This window comes from Macaca fascicularis, chromosome 3 (genome assembly GCF_037993035.2).
Source record: "Macaca fascicularis isolate 582-1 chromosome 3, T2T-MFA8v1.1".
In the NCBI taxonomy this organism is placed as follows: domain Eukaryota; kingdom Metazoa; phylum Chordata; class Mammalia; order Primates; family Cercopithecidae; genus Macaca; species Macaca fascicularis.
Genome location: NC_088377.1, coordinates 55,296,929 through 55,311,148, shown reverse-complemented (window position 1 = coordinate 55,311,148; position 14,220 = coordinate 55,296,929). Strand labels below are relative to the sequence as shown.

Genomic DNA, 14,220 nt, shown 5'->3' with positions numbered 1-14,220 from the left:
AACAGTACCTGCTCTAAAAATGAAAAAAAGAAAGAAAGAAAGAAAGAAAGAACTTCTGGGTTTTTTTTTTCTCTGTTTTCTATTCTTCATTTTTAAAAATTTTATTCTAATTCTTATTATTTTCTTCTTTCTGCTTGCTATGAACCCAAAGCAAGTGTACATAGTGTATTCTTTTCCTGTCCAGTGCCTTAAGTTGAAAATTTAAATTATTGACTTGAGATCTCTCTTCTATTTTAATGTAGTCATTTATAGCTATAAATTTTCCTCTAATTAAGCAGTGCTTTGGCTTCATCCAATAAATGTTGATACTTGTGTTTTCATTTTCATTCATCTTAAAGTATTCTCTAATTTCCCTTGTGATTTCTTCTTCGACCCATTGATTATTTAGGAGAGTGCTGCTTAATTTCCATGTTATTTGTTAATTTCCCAAATTTATTTCTGTTATTAATTTCTAATTCAATTGTAATTAGAGAAGACACCTTGTACAATTTCAATCCTCTTAAATTTATTGAAGCTTGATTTATGGTGTAGCATAAGGTTTATCCTCAAGAACGTTCCATGTGCACTTGAGAAAAATGTGTAATCTGCTGTTGTTGGCTGAGTATTGTTTATCTGTCTGCCAGATCTGGTTTATTTACAGTGTCGTTCAAATCTTCTATTTCCTTGTTGATCTTCTGCTTAGTTGTTCTCTCCATTACTGAAAATGAAAATATTGATGTCTTTAAATATCATTGTTGCATTCTCTGTCTTTCTCTTCAATTCTGTCATTTTTTTTTTTTTTTTGCTTGATATATTTTGGGGCTTTGTTGTTAAATGCATATGTGTTTATAATATTTATATCTTCCTAATGGATTGATCATTTTTTAATTACAAAATGTCCCTTTTTATCTCTAGTAACATTTGTAAAAAGTCTATGTTGTCTAATATTAGAAATCTACTCCAGCTTTTTTGTGGTTGCTGTTTGCGTGATATACATTTTCCCATTCTTTTACTTTCAAACTATGTGTATCTTTGGATTTAAATTATTTCATCTATAAGGAACATATAGTTGAATGTTGTTTGTTTACCCAGTCTGACAATAGCTGACTTTAGTTTGGATTGGTTAATTAAGTCATGTTTAATGTTACTGTTTTTTTGGAGACAGGGTCTCATTCTGTCACCCAGGATGGAATTCAGTGGTGCAATCATGGCTCACTGCTGCCTCGTCTTCCCAGGCTCAAGCAATTCTCCCATGTCAGCCTCCCAAGTGTCTAGGACTACAGGGTATGTGCCATCATGTCTGGCTAATTTTTAATTTTATTTTTGTCAAGACAGGGTTTTGCCATGTTGCCCAGGCTGGTGTCAAACTCCTGGACTCAAGTGATCCTCCCATCTCAGCCTCCAAAAGTGCTGAGATTATAGGCATGGGCCACCACACCCAGCCTAATGTTATTATTGGCATAGTTGGACTTATGTCTGCCACTATAGTTTTTGCTTGCTATATGTCTCAGATTTCTTTTTTGTTCTTCTGTTCCTTCTTTACTCCTTTTATTTTCATTACGTGAATATTTTCAGTATAACATTTAATTCCCTCAGTAATTTTTTTATTATTTTTTGAATTATTTTCTTAGTGGTTGCTCTAGGTCTAATAGTATACATGTTAAATTATCAGAATCAAATTCAGATTTATACTAACAATGTTATTGATATACAGAAATGTTACTCCTCTGTAACTCTATTCTCTCTTCTCTTTTTATTATTGTTGTTTTATGTACATGATGCATTGCTATCGTTATTGCTTTATATAGTGTTATTTCTTCTAATGATGTGGAGACAAGGAGCAAAACCATGTACAACCATGTGCAGCATAACATTTCAATGATGGACTACATATACGAAGGTGGATTAATAAGGTTATCAGAAAAATTCTTATCACCTGGGACATGGTAGCCATTGGAATATCATAGGACAGTACATTACTCATGTATTTGTTGGCGGTGCTGATATAAACAAACCTACTGCACTGCTAGTCATATAAAAATCTAGGATATCCCCTTTTCTACAATACATGATACTTGATATTGATAATAAACATCTATATTCCTGGTTTAGGTATTTACTATTCTATACTTCTAATGATTATTTTAGAGTATTTATTTAATATTTCTACTCATTGAAAAGTATTTACTGTTATATAATATGCCAAGTTGCAGTAGCCCCAGCCTCATACATCTCCTGTTTATCACGTCTCTTGATTGCATCGTTTTCTCTTGTGCATAATTTAATCTTATGCTGTTTTGTTCATAATGGCCCCAAGTATACAAAATCCACTGCTAATGTTGCCAGTAAGAAGCCACATCAAGTGATTGACCTGGAAATTAAAAGTGATTAAGGACTACGAAGGTGGAAAATCAGTAATGATGATTGCTTGCCAGTCAGCCACGTCCCATTCCACCATAGCTACCGTCTTGAAGAACAAGAACAAAATGATGGAAGCTGTTAAAGGATTTGCTTCATTAAAGGCAATAAGACTCTTAATAAGGATCTCTATAAGACATGGAGCAACTTCTAACAACTTAAATTGAAGACCAGACACAAGTGTGTTCCTCTCAGCATTATGACAATCACAGCCGAAGCAAAAATTTGTGATGTTGGAAGAAAAGGCTGGACTTGACTATCATGGTGAATTTACTGCTCACTCTGAGTGGTTTAAATGGTTCATTTTAAAAGAATCATTATCCATTACATAATATGAAAATGAGTGGCGAGTCTGAGAGTGCTGATGTGAAGGCAGCTGAAGAATTTTTAGAAACTGTAGATAAGCTGATTGTGGAGGAAAATTACTTGCAAAGCGAATCTTCAATATGGATAAAACCTTTCTGTTCTGGAAATAGATGTCTGAAAGGACTTTCATCCATAAGGAGGCCAAGTCAATGTGAGGTTTCCAGGCTTTTTAGGACAAGATAACAGTCTTGTTGGGGGCAATGTTGCAGGCTACAAATGGAAACATTTTGTAATCTGGTACAGTAAGACCCCCCCAAGCATACTGACATTCAAGCATTTCAGTAAGCACACACTGCCTGTCTACTACAGGAGCAATAAGGAGTTATGGATGACCCAGTGAAATGGGTGGTTTGGAGGATAATATACTTTTCAAGATTTTGCTTGTTGTTGATAATGTTCTTGCACATTCTCCTTTTATTCGTGATCTTCATCCCAATATCAAAGTAGTATTTCCCCTTCCAAATACCATCTATTTGACCCAACCAATGGATCAAACAATTATACCAACATTTAAGACCTATTACCTGAGGAGGACTTTTGCTGAGGCTATCATTGCAAATGATAAAGACACTGAGGAGATACCGACACATTTCTGGAAAGCTTACAACATTTATGACTGCATCAAGAACCTGCTCTTGGGGTGATGTCACCAAGGAGTGTTTTAATGTCACCTAGAAGAAGGCACTCAAGAGCTTTGTCCATGACTTCAAAGGATTTGCCAAGGATGAGGAGGTTGCAATAATACAAGGCTGTGGTTGCCTTGAGTTGGCAAACAACTCTGTGGATGAGGATGGCATTGAGGAGCTCCTAGGGCTGGTTCCTGAGGAATTGACTAAGAAGGAGTTGTTGGAACTGGAATAGAAACATGTAGACAAAGAAGAGGCAAGAGAAAAGGAAACAGAGAGAAAAAAAGAAGAAGAAAACAAGAAAATTCACAATGAAGGATTTAGCAGAAGGTTTTGAAGACCTTAACAAGCTCCTTAAAAAGTTTGAGAACATGGACGCCAACATTGAAAGGTTTCCATTAATACAGAGGAATGTTCACGGTGCATTATCTGCCAACAAGTAAATCGATAATGAAAAAACAGAAACCAAGCCAACCACATTGTACATATTTCTGTATTTCTGGAAAGAGTGACACCTTCTCAAGAAGAGCCTCAGGCAGGTCCTTCAGGAGGGATTCCAGACGAAGGCACTGTTATCCTAGGAGATGACAGTTCCATGTCTGTTATTGCCCCAAAATCATTCCAGTGGGACAAGATTTCAAGATGTAAGACAGTGATACTGATGATTTTATGCTTTGTAGTCCTAGGTTAGTATGTGTGTTTGTGTCATTTTAAAGAAAAATATTTAAAAATTTAAAAATAATTTAAAAAATAAAAATAGAAAAAAGATTACAGAATAAGACGGTAGGGAAAGAAAATATTTTTGTACAGCTATACAAACATGTTTGTGTTTTAAGACAAGTGTTATTACAAGAGTCAAAAAGTTAGAAAAAATCCATAAAATTTATAAACTAAAAAAGTCACAGGAAGCTAAGGTTAATTTATAGTTGAAGAAAACAGTTTTTACAAATTTTGGGTAGCCTACGATGTGTACAGTGATAGTAAAGTCTAAAATAGTGGGCAGTAATGTCCTAGGCCTTCACGTTTGAGTATCGTTCATTCACTCACTCAGCCAGAGCAACTTCTAGTCCTACAAGCTCCACTTATGATGAGTTCTCTATATGGCTGTACAACATTTTATCTTTTATACTATATTTTTACTGTATCTTTTCCAGGCATGGCTATGTTTAGATACACAAATGCATATCATTGTGTTACAATTGTCTACACTATTCAGTACAGGAATATGCTGTACAGGTTTGTAGTCTAGGAGCAATAAACTATACTATCTAGTCTAAGTATGTAGTAGGCTGTACAATCTAGGTTTGTGTAAGTGCCTCCCATCATGTTCACACAATGATGGAACCATCTAATAAGGCATTTCTCAGAACACATCCCCATTGTTTAGTGCTGCATGACTATATATTTTTGTATAGTTGGTTACTTTAACCTACATATTTATATTTTTGGTTCACTTCCTTTGCTCCTGTAGATTTGAGTTACCATCTAGTGTTATTTTCTTACTTGAATATTGCTTTGCTCTCATCTGACCAAACTAAGCTTCATAAGCGAAGGAGAAATAAAATCCAAGTTGGAGTGCAGTGGCATGATCATAACTTACTGCAGCCTCCCACTCCTGGGCTCAAACCATCCTCTTGCCTCGGCCTCCCAAAGCCCTGGGATTACAGCCATGCATCACTGTACCTGGTCCGAATATTGTATTTTAATTAAACATTTCTTTTACCCAAGATGCATTTGGGTTAGCTTTGAAAGCACTGTTCCACCAAATGGAAAAACCTTCTTTGAATTTTGTCTTTTCCTCTAATTTATTGTATGTCTGGGTACTAGTTGCTTTCTCAGTGACGTGGGCATAATATTTCCCCCTTCCTGCCCTAAAAGGATTTTAAGTGCTTAAAGTGAGATCATAAATATACTTTTAAAATATTTTAAAAGATCATGCAAGGTATTATTGTTGCTATTATTAATTAGTGATATGGTTTGGCTGTGTCCCCTCCTAAATCTCGTCTTGAATTGTAGCTCCCATAAAACCCTATCTGTTGTGTGGGAGGGACCCAGCGGGAGGTAATTATCATGGGGGTGGATTTTCCTGTGGTGTTCTCATGATAGTGAAGCAGTCTCACGAGATCTGATGGTTTTATAAAGGGCCATGCCCCTGTACAACCTCTCTTACATGCTGCCATGTAAGACTTGCCTTTGCTCCTTCTTCACCTTCTGCCATGATTGTGAGGCCTCCCCAGCCGTGTAGAACTGTGAGTTCATTAAATCTCTTTTTCTTTATAAATTACCTAGTCTTGGGTATTTCTTCATAGCAATATGAAAACAAACTCTAATACAATTAGGAAGGATTGCTTTTGGGTATAAATGTAAAGCAACAGATTTTGGAGAAAATCTCTTTCAGGGAAGATCACGACTTCCATCCACATTTTGAACCCATGCCTATGCCTATTCAGGCCACAACAAGCTGTTCATCCAGGTAGTAGAGTTTCCTGCAGCTGAAATTTATCTTGTGTAAGAGGAGGTGGAAAAAACATATGTCTTAAAGTTAGTAATTTGAGACCAGATCCTTATCCTACTAGGTATTTGCTTCATCTCTGAGCATCTTAGTATCACCTTCAGCTAAATGGGCATCTTCTTTCATGGTGTCATGGGAGGGGTTAAGTGAGCAAGTGCTTAGCATGGTCCTGAAACACAGTCCCTGCTTAGTGTTAGTCACAGCTCTCCTTTTGAGCACTAACCATGGTCCTTCCTGTAGCCCTTCCTCATGAGATGATGCCTTCATTTCATTTTCAGGTTCTCCATGGTTTCTGGCATTTTGTAAATAAGAAGTGTTTAGTAAAAACATCCAGGCCGGACACGGTGGCTCACACCTATAATCCCAGCACTTTGGGAGGCAGAGGTGGGTGGATCACCTGAGGTCAGGAGTTTGAGACCAGCCTGGCCAATATGGCAAAACCCCGTCTCTACTAAAACACACACACACACACACACACACACACACACACACACACACACATACACACACACACACAGAGATTAGCCAGGCATGGTGGTGAGCATCTGTAATCCCAGCTACTTGGGAGGCTGAGGCAGGAGAATCGCTTGAACCCAGGAGGTGGAGGCTGCAGTGAGCCAAGATCGTGCCTTTGCACTCCAGCCTGGGCAACAAGAGTGAAACTGTCTCAAAACAAACAAATAACAAACCTTCGAATCTGCAAGATGGTTTGAACCTGATGGCACTTTTCTGACATCTGCACTGTGTTTACCAGATGAAGCGGCAGAGCACAGGGCTCTAAGGAGGTGGTATCCTGGAATGGTAACTATGGAAGAGGGAAAAGTAGGTAGAATGAAGAGTCAAATGGGGCCCCATCTGCAAGGGAGTCCCTTGATCATTGGAGATGGCCTGGACATATTGGGCACTTGGAAGTAAGTTAGGGGTGAACAGGAAAATAATGGGACCCTAAGGAAGCAAGACAAAGCTACAGAGACTTATTTTCTTTCTTTTCTTTTTTTTTTTTTTTTTTTTGAAACGGAGTCTTGCTCAGTCACCCAGGCTCGAGAGCAGTGGAGTGATCTCGGCTCACTGCAAGCTCCGCCTCCCAGGTTCACGCCATTCTCCTGCCTCAGCCTCCCGAGTAGCTGGGATTGCAGGTGCCCACCACCACACCTGGCTAATTTTTTTTTTTTTTGTATTTTTAGTAGAGACAGGGTTTCACTATGTTAGCCAGGATGGTCTCTATCTCCTGACTTCGTGATCCACCCGCCTCGGCCTCCCAAAGTGCTGGGATTGTAGGCGTGAGCCACCGTGCCTGGCCTATTTCCTTTTTTTATGGAAAAACTGAGTTTTCTGATTGTCCCAGAACTAAAAATGAGCAGAGATCTGCACCGGTGCTGCCCCATCCTCTCTGCCATCAGACTGATGTTCTGCTATTTTCTTCTGCGGAAGTCATACCTTTAAAAAAATTATCTCCTAAATACAGTACATTAAAGTAATGTCTTAAGTAATTTATTTTTCTCATTTTTATTCATCTTAGGCATATCCAGCTGCCAAGGAGACCTTCTGGTCTTCATAAGATAAAAAGTAAATGACTTTCTCTGAAAATGCTTCCGTTCTTTTCTTCCTTCCTACAGCACCTACTCTCTCTCTCTTCTTTTTGAGCTTGTCTCTTACTAATTGATTCCATCAAGGCGTTAGTTACAAATATACTGTGCAAGTGATAAGACATTCAACTCTGCTCTACCCTACTTGTCTGCCACTGGTTGTCTTCTGCGTCTACCGTGTCTTCAGTCAGCTTTATTCCTGCACCCAGGAGGCTTGTGCGGTTTGCATTGGCCGGGGACGGCTTGCTTTCTCAATGAAGATGGCGTGTTCTACATGAATTAAACAATTATTGACATTGTCGTTGAAACGGCGATGTTACGTTGTGCCTCTGAGAAGAAGAATAGAGTGTATAGATCTGGAGAAGAGCAGTATGTCTCCTTTTACATATATCTTTATGTTGGAAGACAGATCTTCCATCAACACAAGTTGCAATTTAACCTGCAGCTCTTCAAATGAAGCTTTGCAAAGCCATGAGGCCTTCTGAATAAAAATGAGGCTGGAATTGCTTTGTTTCCCTTAGATAGTGTTTGTCCACTAAGAAGAAGAAACAAATCGTTTCCAGAAAATGCTTCTGTTTGGTCATTGATTTCACTAGCCTCTGTCAAGCAGAGACAAAAATTTGTATAAGCAGCCTCACTGCTCTCTCATTCGTCTCTGAGTTATTTATGACCAAGGTGTGGAGAACAGTGCATGGTGGGGCCTAGAATTAAGATTACTTATGATCCTGAGACGAGTTCTAGTCTCTAGTGCCTTTTTGTATGGCTTTCATCACCATGTAATTCTTATGATTGATAGTAATACTAGCGATAGATGTTACAGAGGGATTAAATAATTCACATGGTTAAGTTCACATGGTTAAGAAAAGGAAGAACTGAAAGTCCAGCAAAGATCTGCCTAATTTCAAAGTCCATATTCTTTTATTATACTCTATTTTTTTTATTGTTGTTTTTGAGACAAAGCCTCGCTCTGTTGCCCAGGCTGGAATGTGGTGGTGCGATCTTGGCTCACTGCAACCTCCACTTTCCAGGTCCAAGTGACTCTCCTGCCTTAGCCTCCTGACTAGCTGAGATTACAGGCACCTGCCACCATGCCCAGGTAATTTTCATATTATTGGTAGAGATGGGGTCTCATCATGTTGGCCAGGCTTGTCTTGAACTCCTGGCCTCAAGTGATCCTCCTGCCTCAGCCTCCTAAAGTGTTGGAATTACAGACGTGAGACACCGTGCCTAGCCCCAGTTTCTGTAACTTTTATTATGGTTGTTGAAGGGCCTAGAGCCCCCCTACCCTTAAATCCTCATACACTTAGCTGGAACAGTAGTGTTCAGAGCTGTGGCTGGCAGTTCCATCTCCAAGGAGCTCCTTGGGTCTTCAGTGGCATCTGGGACACACTGTTCAGGGTCCTGCTGAGAATGAACTCTGACAGTGAAATGGGAAAAGTTCCCTTCTAGCCTCACAGGATGTGTGACGGGGGAATGGCTTGCTTCTTTGGAGCTCTGCAGCTCAAACCCCTAGGGGAGCATGCAGATGGACAGGTCATGGGGAGCATGGGCTTCAACCCCATGGCAGTGTCTAGGGTTGAGTGTTTACAGCTCCTGAAGCCCCAGTGGGTACGTGTTACAGTGTGTTCTTTTAGCTTAGCCATCCACAGGTGGCTTGGCTTATCAGCTCAGTTAGACCCTCTGCCTTATTACAACAACAGTGGGTTTCTGTGTCCCGGGGTTCTTGCCCTAGTGTACCAGAAAAATCGGATCACAGATGGGCTTTGAAGGATGAATGCAAGGTTTTATTGAATGGTGGAAGTAGCTCTTAGCATATGGATGGGGAGCTAGAAGGGGGATGGAGTGGGAAAGTGGTCTTTCCCTGGAGTCGGGTTTCCCAGCAGCTGGGCTCTCTTCTGACTGCCCTTGGCTGAATTTCCCTCAGCATCCACGTGGTTCCACTGTCGATGGCCTGTTGGCATCTGTGTGTTCTTCTACTGGTGTGTTCCTCTCCATGTCCAGCTGCTTGTGTGTGTCCCTGCTAGGGACTCAAGGGACATTTTTGGTTTTTGTTTTTTGAGACAGAGTTTCACTCTGTTGTCCAGGCTGGAGTGCAGTGGTATGATCTTGGCTCACTGCAACCTCCACTTCCTGGGTTCAAGTGATTCTCCTGCCTCAGCCTCCTGAGTAGCTGGGATTGCAGGCTCATGCCACCACACCCAGCTGATTTTTGTATTTTTAGTAGAGACGGGGTTTCACCATGTTGGCCAGCCTGTTCTCGAACTCCTGACCTCAGGCGATCCACCCGCTCAGCCTCCCAAAGTGCTGGGATTACAGGTATAAGCCACCATGCCTGGCCCTGGTCTGATATTTGTCATTATAGTTTTGCCTTTTCTAGGCTTTTATAGAAATTGAATCATACAGTATATGATAATTTCCATTTTGACTTTGTCTCATTTAGCATGTTTATGACATAAATTTCTATTATTGTGTGGATCAATTTTTTTCTTTTTTATTGCTCAGTAGTGCTACATTGTATTAAAATAATTTATCTATTAACATGTCAATGGACATTTAGATTGTTTCAAATATCTGGCTATCATCAATAAAGCTGCTACGAACATTTGTAACAAGTTTTTGTGTGACCATGCATTTTTATTTATTTAGGTCTTTAATTTCCCAGTGGGATTACTTGGTCATGGCAAGTTGTTTTTTTATTTTTGTTTTTTTTTGAGATGGAGTCTCACTCTGTCGCCCAGGCATTGTCGCCATTGCAGTGGTGCCATTGCAGTGGTGCAATCTCGGCTCACTGCAACCTCTGCCTTCTGGGTTCAAGCAATTCTCCTGCCTCAGCCTCCCGAGTAGCTGGGATTACAGGCGACTGCCACCACGCTCGGCTAATTTTTGTGTTTTTATTAGAGACAGGGTTTCACTTTGTTGGCCAGGCTGGTCTCAAACTCCTGACCTCAAGTGATCTGCCTGCCTCGGCCTCCCAAAGTGTTGGGATCACAGGCGTGCGACACCGCGCCCGGCCGGTCATGGCAACTTTATGTTTAACTTTACAAGAAACTGCTTCACTGTTTTTCAAAGTGGCTGTAGCACTTCACATTCTCAATAGAAATGTGTGATTGATTATTCCAGTTGCTCCACATTCTCACCAACATTTAGTGTAGTCAATATTTTCAGTCTTAGCCCTTCCAGGAAATGTGTGTGGAATAGAAGTGTGTAGCAGAATATCATATTAGTTTTAATTTACATTTCCCTCATGAGTGATGATAGTTGACATTTTCTCATGGGCTTATTAGTCATTCATATGTCCTCTTTTGTGAAGTGTTTGCTCAAATCATTTGAATACATTTGAATATTTTTTTCTTGGGTTTTATTATCTTGTAAAAGTTATTTTACTATTTTGAATACAAGGTCTTTGTCAGATGTGTGTGTGTGTGTGTTTATATAAATAAAATAATTATTTACTACTTATATTCTTATATGTAAAAATAGACATATATATTATTTATATATCTATACACACACACACATATATATTTTTTCCCAGGGTGAGGCTTGCCTTTTTGTGTTTTTACGTGTGTCTTTTAAAGAGCAATAGTTTTCATTTCTAATGGTACCTCTTTAACCAAACTTCGCTAACCCTGTGCCATAAAGATGTTCTTCTATGTTTGTCTCCTAGAAATTATATAGTTTTACATTTAATGTTGAGGTTTATGACCCAAATTTAATTCATTTATTTATGTGATGTTTGGTAGTTATTGATGTTCATCTTTTCCACACTGATACTCAATTTTTTTCAGCAACATTTGTTGAAAAGGCTATTCACTATTGAATTATCTTTTTGACAAATTATCTTTGTCAACAATCAATTGACCATATATGTCTAGTTTATTTCTTAACTCTAATTTGTTCCATTAATCTTGATGTCGACCTTTTGCTAGTTCTAGTGTCGTGATTACAGTAAATTTTTAAGTATTAAAATGAGAAAATGCAAGTCAAATTCTTTTTGTTACTCTAAGCCCTTTGGCTTTCCATATAAATTTTAGAATCAGCTTGTAAATTTCTTCAAAAGATTTCACTGTTATTTTTACAGAGAATTTTGAATTTACAGACTAATTTGGGAAGAATTTCCATACTGATATTTAAATTAACACATTAACATCCGTATATTTCTCCATTTATTTAGGTAATTACCTCCATTTCTTTATTCTTTTTTTTTTTTTTTTTTTTGAGATGGAGTCTCGCTGTGTCTCCCAGGCTGGAGTGCAGTGGCGCGATCTCGGCTCACTGCAAGCTCCACCTCCCAGGTTCATGCCATTCTCCTGCATCAGCCTCCCGAGTAACTGGGACTACAGGTGCCCACGGACCACGCCTGGCCAATTTTTTGTAGAGACAGGGTTTCACCTTGTTAGCCAGGATGACCTCCATTTCTTTAGATGATTTAGGTATTTAATTTTCCTCAGTAATATTTTTTAAAGTTTTCAGTGTAAAACTCTTCTACTCTTTCTATTAAATTTATTCGTAGCTAATTTACTTATTTTTTAGTTCTAATTATAAATTGATTTCAATTTCACTTTCTAATTGTTCATTAATAGTTTATAGAAACACAACTAATTTTTTATACTAAACTTTTATCCTAGGACCATTATAAATTCACTTATTAGTTTTAGTGACTTTTAAAAAATTGCTTAGGATTCTATAAGTCATATAATTATGAATACAAATATAATTTTTTCTTTCTAAACTGAATATTAAAGTTTTTTCTTAACCGTGACACTGATTAACACCTCTAGTACAATATTGAATGGAAACGATGAGACCAAGTACAGTGGCTCATGCCTGTAGGCCCAGTACTTTAGGCGACCAAGGCAGGAAGATTGTTTGAGGCCAAGAGTTCAAGGCCAGCCTGGGCAATATAGCAAGACCCTGTCTCTACAAAAACTAAAAATAATTTTTTAAAAAAAGAATTGATGATAATAATATACATTTTTACCTTGCTCTTGCTTTTAGGCCAGAAATATCCAGTAATTAATCACTGACTATGATACTAGCTAGGAGTTTATCATAAATGCTCTATATCAGGTCGAGGAAATTTCCTTCTATTTCTGGTTTTCTTTTTTTTTATTATTTTTGTAAATTATTTCATTTCTTCCATGATGATTTAGAGGGACTGTCTTCAAACCGGTACAACTATTTCATAAATAACATCTGGCCGTTTTCTAAGCAATTGAGTAATTTGTTGCACAATAAGGTCCCTCACATCTTTCAATAAGAAATACATTACATCTGGATAGTAAAGACATTACATAATGAATTAGGACTCTATTAAAATTTGGTTTAAATTTTTCTTTGAGGGAGAGGACCGAGGACACCACACTTCTACTCAATGAATAGAAACATTTTTACAGCCCGTAAGTCTTTTTTTTTTCCACTGAATATGCCATGAATTCATAGGCAATAGGTTCCAGCAGTTCAAGCTTCTTCCCATGGTTCACACAAAGTGTGCTTCTCTGGGTGAAGCAGGGTGGTGCTTCAGTTGAACCCAGGTACGTTTCTCTTTGGCTTCTTTCTTTTTTCTTTTTGAGACGGAGTCTCGCTCTGTATCCCAGGCTGGAGTGCAATGGCACCATCTCAGTTCAACGGCAACCTCCGCCTCCTGGGTTCAAGTGATTCTCCTGCCTCAGCCTCCCGAGTAAATGGGATTACAGGCACACACCACCATGCATGGCTAATTTTTTTGTATTTTTAGTAGGAACCGGCTTTCTCCATGTTGGTCAGGCTGATTTCGAACTCCCAACCTGAAGTGATCCGCCCGCCTCGGCCTCCCAAAGTGCTGGGATTACAGGTGTGAGCAACTGAGCTCGGCTGGCTTTTTTCTTTTTTCTGATCATTTTCCTTCACGCCTTTCAGTAAGCTATCTTGGCTCTTAGAGTGCTCAAGATGCTCAATACACACATTAATTCTCTTGGCAAAAATCTTGCCCTTAACTTGTTTGTTTACAAGAACGCCAGCAGCGTGCTGGGGAACACTGTAGACTCTTCCAGTTTCGCCATGATAACACTTGTGGGGCTTCGTTTTTGAACAGTACCCGTTCCCTCGATGTCTACAATGTCACCTTTCTTACAGATTCGCAAATACGTGGCCAAAGGAGCGACTCCACGTTTTCTAAAAAGCCTAGAGAACTTATATCGGGTGCTTCTCCACTTTCCCTTTGCTTTCGTCATTTTGGTGAATTACTGGAAGATAGTGGTTCTGGCCAAAAGGCTATTTCTAGTTTTCTGGGAGTTTTTATGTTTTCAAATGCTTTCTGTGCATCAATTAAAATGTCCTCTTCTTTCTTTATTCTATTGATTCTGTGGATTGCATTGATTCATTTTTATATATTATACCAACCTTCATTCCTGACAGACACACTTCTTGGTCAACGTTTATCATCCTTTTATGTATTGCTGAACTACATTTGCTAAAACTTGGTGAGGAGAAGGTTAGTATCTCTATTATGACGGAAGAATGTAGATATACTGTCTTAATCCTTTTGGACTGCTGCAACAAAATACCCTAAACTGGGTAGCTGACAAACAAAATACATATGTATAAATGTATTTTGTAAAAACTATATACATATTTATTAAAATATATTTATTTTAAAATATATATTTATATAATATATATTTATTTTAAATATATATTTATTAAAAACATATTTATTAAAATATGTGTTAAAACATATATTTATTAAAATATG

At 38.5% G+C, this 14,220-nt stretch overlaps 1 pseudogene; it reads right to left on the bottom strand.

The window, feature by feature from the left end:
- Window positions 1-12,877: 12,877 nt before the first annotated feature.
- On the bottom strand, window positions 12,878-13,699 carry LOC102136956 (large ribosomal subunit protein eL21-like; annotated as a pseudogene).
- Window positions 13,700-14,220: the final 521 nt, after the last annotated feature.